At 45.8% G+C, this 8440-nt stretch overlaps 1 pseudogene across 1 annotated transcript in view; it reads left to right on the forward strand.

Annotated features, from left to right (window-relative positions):
• The window catches only part of LOC310770961 (solute carrier family 22 member 23 pseudogene), a 16312-nt pseudogene extending 11442 nt beyond the window's left edge, over positions 1-4870 (forward strand). The window contains exon 3 of the transcript in view: positions 4750-4870. The product of the transcript in view is annotated as a solute carrier family 22 member 23 pseudogene (transcript). The remainder of the gene's footprint in view (positions 1-4749) is intronic.
• Positions 4871-8440: the final 3570 nt, after the last annotated feature.

An 8440-nucleotide genomic window follows, 5' to 3' on the forward strand; every position in this document is an offset into this window, starting at 1 on the left:
AATGGTAACACAGCCTGCCATTGTCAACATTTCAATATTGGACCAAATAAAACATCGAAATGAAAACACCACCCTATGTGAAACATATATGTCCTCCTGGGCCTATATATACCCCTTGTCGAGTTAACGTGATTTAGAGAAGTAACAGCGAACGCGCTTCGGAACGCGCTTCTACTGGCATCTGCTGTACTGTGATGTCTGCTCCAATAACTTAGCCCCATTTCACATTTAGTTTTACAATAAAAACACATTTATGCAATGACTTTACATAATGTAGGGTATATTTATGTGCATCATCCTTCCTGCAGCAGGCGAGATAAAATGATATCTTTCTGGACAAACTTTCACCAATCTAATAGGCTATATTTTTCTAGCTGATGCATTTGGAACATTCTTTTCACTTTGATCTTGCATAGTGTAGCGTATTTACATGCTTGCAGTATTTCAACTGCAGTTAGATTGGTTTGAGAAGCATAATAATATGGAATAATAGCCTATAATGCAGACAGACAGACTGGATGAAGGGAGGGGGGGGGGGGGGGGGGGCAGAGCGCCTGGCTTTCGTCAGGTTTTGCGGGACCAGTGGAATTGGAGCTAAAAAGGCAATCGTGCGATTCGTTTATTGCACTTATCCAATGAGCATGACGGTGCATAATTTTACGCTTAAAAGGCGTGGTTGTAATGCTTTGGGCTGCGTCTAGCGCCAGCACGACGATATCAAGTGCGCCTGTCCACGCCCACTGCTTTGCGCTGCGGCTGGCGCTCGGCCTAGAAACTGCGCCGATGCAACGATAGGGGCCTACATGTCCAGACAGGATCTAGAAAAACTAATTCACGCCTTCATCTATAGTAGGTTAGACTACTGCAATAGCCTTTTCTCTGGTCTCTCCAAAAAATAACTTAGGCAACTATAGCTCATTCAGAATGCTGCTGCTAGAGTTCTAACGAAGACTAAGAAAGCTGATCATATCACTCCAGTTCTTAAAGCTTCTGGCATACTCTTTGCACCCAGCCAAGCGCATAGGGCGCGCGGCGATTATGACGTCATCGCACGGGGCGTGTCGGGGGGCGAGGCCTGAGCGCAGCGCGGCGCGTCCATGGAGATTTTTCTATCAGCGCGTCGGGTTTTGCTGCCTGTGCCTGTGAGATCTCCGTGGTAGGCTATCAGCGGATATCTGCTGTGATTGAGTCCTCACCGTCGTACAGTCGCATTCAAAGCATGATGTTCGATTATAACGAACTAGTTGTGTGGCTAAGCCTTCCCAAATGTTGAGGGTCGTTTTTTAGAATTTAATATATAGAATTGGGAACGCTACATTCAATTTCATTCAGACTGCCTGGCACTGATCGCCGCCATTTCTGGAGCACTCACTATGTTCTGTTTTGGCCTGCGCAGAGTGCGCGCGCCCTCCGTGGAGCCCCGCCTCCAGCGCGTGCGCGAAGAGTATGCCAGAAGCTTAAGTCCTTACACTGGTTGCCAGTGTGTCATAGAATAGATTTTAAAATACTGTTATTAGTCTATAAATCACTTAATGGCCTAGGCCCAAAATACATCGCTGAATTGCTCCCACGCTACGAACTGTCTAGACCTCTCAGGTCAGCAGGGTCCAGCTTATTAACTGTCCCTAGGATCAAATCAAATCATGGGAAGGCTGCATTTACCCACTAGCTTCTGCTAGCTGGAACAAACTGCCTGAAGACCTCAGATCTGCCCCAACGTTACTTACTTTTAAAAGTAGACTAAATAGTAAATACTTTTATGTTTACCGTCGCTTTTAACTGCTGACAGCTGTTTCTCAATCACTATTATACAATTGGTTTTAAAACATAGATGACTGTAATTACTGCTAAAAGCTGCAGGTCGGGGGGATGGTTCCGTAATACGGATATACTCACAAGAGGGTGAGGTGATGCGTCAGGAGGGACACACGCGTAAGGGGAGCTTACTTGAGCCGTACTCGTTTTAAGCAAGGTTTAGAGAAAAAAAAACGGCTTGTTTGTCAACGGGCAACAGATGACGCAATTGGTACAAGCGGGGGTATGCTTGGCATCCAAACTGCAGTATAGAGGAAAAGAGGACACCGTACCCAGACCTGAGTTTTATGTGTCTGTAGTCATGTTTATAGTCATGATGTCGGGCGACTCAATATAGATAAATTGATTTATTCTATTATGCAAACCCAATGAGTCCTCTATAAGTTTTCAGCTCTTTTTGCAACTGCTGCGCCTGTTGCTTAATGCACTTTTTATACTCTTTTTTTAAAGTTTTGTTGTGATGCTTTTAAATGTCCATTTTATTCTCTTCTTTTATTCTTTTATTTTGCTGTCATCCATTTTATGTGAAGCACTTTGAATTGCCTCTGTGTATGAAATGTGCTATACAAATAAACTTGTCTTGACTTGAACGGCAGGTCCTACTCACTATAGGCCACCCAGCTGATTACTTACGGTAATCACTGTCATCAGTGTGAATGGCAGGTTCATGGATTATACAGCTCCAGCATTGAGCAACAGTGTGGATTATACAGCTCCAGCATTGAACAACAGTGTGGAAAAAACAAATGCAGCAGGATAACAAGTCATCATCAACTATGCATTAAAGACAATACTCTTCTGTATTAAGATGTATTTGGTAGAGTGACAGTTTTGAAAAGCTTCATTCAGTTGGATGTTTGAATAATTCAGTTCACCTCAGTTGTTTTGTTCAGTTGTATGATTAGGGCTCTTGGCGAGGCAGGCTCAGAAGATGACTCAGATCTCTGCTTCCTGTCTCATGCTGTGATGTCCCAACAACCGTCAATGATTTGCTTATCTCAAACCGTTAGTCAATAATAATGCACAAAAAAAATCAGAAAGGAGCTGCGGAAAGGCAGTTTTGGCCATGTGCAGTAATTTGGCGGGGAAGGGGGGGGGGGGGGGGGAGTCATCAAGGCCTGCCTGAAAGGCAATGCAGACCATGAAGATTGCACACATGAAATCCTTTTGATTTTATTTTTCAAATTCAGTTTCATTTTCCCCCCAAATCCTTTTTTTTTTTTTTTTTTTTTTAGGGGTTAGGGTGGATTTAGACTTGGCCATCTCAGACAGCCTCTTCCACATGTTTCTCAAAGTGAAAACCAAGTTGTGAGGCGACGCAAGGTCTCACACAAGACCCACCCCCCCCATCTCAAAACCCTGAATCCAAAACTGAATTATAGGCCTATTTTACAATTATGAAATAGGTTACTAGAATAATATATATATATATATATATATATATATATATATATATATATATATATATATATATATATATATATATATATAAAATTTACTCCAAAATGGAACATTCTTATGGGTTACACTTGATTCCATTTATATTACCAAATTCCGTGATTCCGTCCGCATTTTCAGCATTGCAGAAATCATATGGGTCCATATGGGCCCCGCAGCATTCCACATAGGCTTCCTTCTGACGGCTTATAGAAGAAAACTATAGTTCACACTTTCAGAGGTGGGGAACCAGTGCAGCAGGGGCCACGGTGGCACAGTGGTAGCGATGTCACCTCACAGCAAGAAGGTTCCGGGTTCGATTCCCGCCTGGGACGCTGTGTGCGCTGAGGGATATGTCCCCCAGTCCCATGTCCTCAGTGCCTCAGGCCTTTCTGTGTGGAGTTTGCATGTTCCTCCTGTGCTCCCCTGGGGTTTCATCCAGATAAGAACCCCCGACTAAAAAACGTGCAAAAAGAAAACAGTGCAGCATATGGTACGTACAATGTGACATTTGACAAGGTTGTTGCAGGATACATGTATCATTTGCTGGAACGGGACCCCCGAGGCTCCACTCGTATAGCCTCAGAGAGGGAGTTCCATCTGAACATTGTCTTTAGATAACGTTTTCACGCGCTACTCCTGCTTCACTGGACTTCAACACTGATAGGAAGGAAATGGGTCAGAGGAAAAGAGAGGCGCAGAGAGAAAGAGAGAGAAAACATCACGACTGGGGTAATAACCTGGATGAAAGATAAAGAGAGAGAAATCATCGTGGCGTTGGTAATAACCTGGATGAAAGATGAAATATTAATCAAACACCCACACCAGAAGAGAAGGGTCAGTGGGTCAGTGGGTCAGTTTCATCCACACAGTTGTTTGCACGTGATGGACTCCATCCAAACATAACAGGGACTCACATGCTAGCTGCTAATATCCAGCACGCTGTCCAGTCGCTACCAAAATGACCACTAGTCCGTTCGTTACCTCCCAGTTCTTCTTCTCCGCTTTCCCCCTGTGAAACTCCTCTATCATCTCCTCACTCCGCTAGCGCCCTCTACCGACCGGGAGGACAACTCCGCCCTATACAGTTAAAACACATCTCCACCATTGAAACACCTCCAGTGGCATCTCCCCACTCCGTTAGCGCCCCCTACCGACCGGGAGGGCAAATCCCTTTTACACCACCAGCAGTTGTTAAAACACACACTCCCTCAGTTGTTACCAAAACAGTTTTAATCAAATCAGATACTTCCATTTCCAATATCCCTGTATGTATAAACAATAGAAATCTTCACCCCTCTTCAGCAAAAAGCATTCCTAAAAATAGAAAAATAAACCTGACCAGTAGCAACCCTGACAATTTTTCACTCCCACAACCTTCCAACTCACCCTTCACTATCAATGCCGGACTCTGGAACTGTCAATCTGCCGTCAAGAAAACCGACATCATTTCAGCCCATGCCATCTCACAATCCCTACTGTTCCTCGCCCTAACAGAGACCTGGATAATTCCAGAGAATACGGCAACTCCAGCGGCCCTCTCAGACGCCTTCACCTTCTCCCACACTCCCAGAGCCTCTGGTCGTGGGGGAGGCACTGGGCTTCTAATTTCTCCTAAATGGATATTCTCTGTCTCTTCTTTTTCTCACCTCTCTATTTCCTCCTTTGAATTCCACGCTGTTTCTGTATCTCTCCCCATTAAGCTTAGTATTATAGTCATCTACCGCCCACCTACTCCCCTTGGATCATTCCTAGACGAGCTGGATGCTCTCCTCTCTCTCTTCCCTGAGGATGGCACTCCTCTAGTCCTCCTCGGGGACTTCAATATCCCGGCAACATCACTTCTTTCTCCCCTCTTTCTCAACTTTTTCTCTTCTTTTGACCTCTCTCTCTCTTCTTCTCCGCCCACACATAAGGCCGGGAACCTCCTCGACCTTGTGTTTACCCGCTCCTGCACCACCTCCAATCTCACGGTTACTCCTCTCCCTGTTTCCGACCATCACTTCATAACCTTCTCCCTTCCCATCTCCCTCCCCAAACCCTCCCCACCCCCCACTCATATAACTACCACCCGTCGCAACATAAAAACCCTCACACCCTCGGCCCTCTCCTCTGCTGTCCTCTCTCTCCTCCCCCCAGTCGATAACTTCTCTCTCCTATCCACTGACGATGCTGCCACTAGTCTCCTTTCCTCTCTCACCTCAGCCCTTGACTCACTCTGTCCCCTCATCTCCAAACCAGCTAGATCCTGTCCCCCTGCACCATGGCTGTCCGAGGCTCTGCGGACTCATCGAACGGAGCTTCGGGCAGCCGAAAGAAAATGGCAAAAATCCCACGATCCATCTGATCTCTCAACTTACCACCTCATCTTAACAAACTTCACCACTGCCGTCACCACTGCTAAATCCTCCTTTTTCATTTCCCAAATTCATTCCTCTGCCTCCAATCCTAGAAAATTGTTCTCCACCTTCTCCTCTCTCCTCAACCCTCCCCCCCCTCCTCCCCCCTCTTCCCTATCTGCTGATGACTTCTTGACCTTCTTTTCCCAAAAAATTTATGACATCACCTCTTCCTTCCCCCCTCCAGCCACTAAAAACAGCTCTGACATCAAACCTGACTCTTCGGCCCCTGTCACTAGTCTGTCTTCCTTTTCTCCCCTCTCTCCCGATGCCGTCCTGAAACTCCTCTTGTCCCATCCTGCCACCACCTGCCCCCTGGATCCTATCCCCTCCCCTCTTCTCCAAACCATATCCTCCGATCTATCTCCTTTCCTCACTTCCCTCATCAACTCCTCCCTGTCCTCTGGTATAGTCCCGGCTCCCCTTAAAACAGCTAGAATCAAGCCACTCCTCAAAAAACCCTCCCTGGACCATACTGTTATACAAAATTACCGCCCAGTTTCTCTCCTTCCATTCATTTCAAAAACCCTTGAACGCGCAGTATCGGAACAGCTTTCTCTCCATCTCTCTCGCAATAACCTTCTGGACCCCCTACAATCTGGTTTTAAACCCGCTCACTCCACTGAAACAGCTCTCCTCTCTGTCACTCATGCCCTTCACACAGCCAAAGCCTCCTCCCTCTCCTCTGTTTTAGTACTCCTGGATCTATCAGCTGCATTTGACACGGTGAATCATCACATCCTCCTCTCCACTCTCACTGATCTTGGTATTTCTGGCACTGCACTCTCATGGTTCACCTCTTACCTTTCCAACCGCTCCCTTCAGGTTCTCTGGTGTGGGTCCCTCTCTAAATCATGCACTCTGAACACGGGTGTCCCCCAGGGATCTGTCCTCGGCCCCTTCCTATTTCTTCTGTATGTTAGGTCCCTTGGTCACATAATCTCCTCTCACGGGTTTTCCTATCACAGCTATGCCGACGACACTCAACTCTTTCTTTCTTTTCCCCCTGACGATACCCAAATTGAGGCACGCCTAGCCGCGTGTCTCAAAGACATTGTAACCTGGATGACTGCACATCATCTAAAACTCAATCTCGACAAAACAGAACTTCTTTTCATCCCCGGTAAAAACTGCCCTCTCACAGACCTTTCCATCACCATAGACAATACCACTGTACGGCCATCAAAAACTGTCAAAAACCTAGGTGTAATTATAGATAATCAGCTTTCAACCTCATCTTTCATTTCTGCAACCGCCCGCTCATGTAGGTTCCAACTATACAACATCAGAAAAATCAGAAAATTTCTCACTAGGGAGGCAACTCAACTACTGGTACAGGCACTTGTTCTTTCCCGCCTTGATTACTGCAATGTTCTCATGGCGGGGCTACCTGCCTCGGCCTTCCAATCCCTCCAGCTCATCCAGAACGCAGCTGCCCGACTGGTGTTCAATCTACCTAAATTCTCTCACGTCACTCCCCTTCTCCGCGACCTCCACTGGCTCCCAATTATAGCCCGCATTAAATTCAAAACCCTTGTACTGGCCTACCGGGCAGTTCACCGGTCAGCCCCTACCTATCTGCAATCTTTAGTCAGTTTTCAAACAACCAACCGTCCCCTCCGCTCCTCCACCTGCACAGCTCGCCTTGCCCCTCCATCACTACGTGACCCTGGGGGCCGCTTAGCCCACTCACGACTCTTTTCCTCCCTGGCTCCTCAATGGTGGAACGAGCTCCCCCCCTCTGTTATGCTGGCTGACTCGTTGGCCATTTTCCGCCGGAGACTAAAAACACACTTTTTCGAACTACACCTGGGCCCCTCCGAAAAGTGATGTGTGTATTTTATGTTCCCGTCTTTATTTCTATTTATTGTTGTTTATTGTTGCATTTTATTGCTGTATTTTTATGCTATATTGTAATATGCTGTAAGTCGCTTTGGACAAAAGCATCTGCTAAATGAAATAAAGTAAAGTAAAGTAAAGGGATGAAGGGGAGAGAAAGTGAGACACAGGTAGAAAGAAATAGTGTTATATAATCTGTGAAATATTAATAATACTGTATCAATAATAATCAGTGTAATAAAATCAGTGAGGCCATTTACACCTGGCGTTAACATGCGTTTTCTGCCATCAGATTGTATTTAATCACTTTAGCCTGATTCCATTTACACCTGGCATTAACATGCATTTTCTGCAATCAGATTGCAGAAATGGTTGTCCTCTCAATCCGCATGCAGTTGCTGTATCCAGATTGAGAGGACACATTGCATTTACACTTGTGTCCTACACAATGCATCCCTGACCACCTCCGGAGGTGGTTTGGCCGATCAGATTGCAATCCTTCTTCAATGCGTTTTGGGGGTGTTTACACCTGGCATTTCAAGTGATAAAACACAATCTGATTGCAATCTGATCACAGAAAACACATGTTAACACCAGGTGTAAATGGCCTCAGGTTCACATTGCGCGTATCAAGCTGGACTTTACATGGCAGTGCGGTTCCCATGGTGTTATCTCGTAGTTCATTGCACAATATTTACTGTTACTTCCTGATCATTATAGGTATTTACCCAGTAAATTACACTATAAGTGTGCTGCAATGTACATGTTGCCATTCTTTATCTTATCTTTATCTACATTTGAAATTACACATTTACCCGAATATGCTCTGTTTCTCTCTGATTCTTACATTTGTCTTTCTTCCATTCTCTGTCCCTCTCTTGGCAGAACAGTGCCTGCTGGTCTCTGTCTGCTGGTCTCTGTCCCTCTCTTGGCAGAACAGTGCCTGCTGG

The sequence above is a fragment of the Poromitra crassiceps genome (genome assembly GCF_964638095.1).
Source record: "Poromitra crassiceps genome assembly, contig: HAP1_SCAFFOLD_278, whole genome shotgun sequence".
NCBI classification, from domain to species: Eukaryota; Metazoa; Chordata; class Actinopteri; order Beryciformes; family Melamphaidae; genus Poromitra; species Poromitra crassiceps.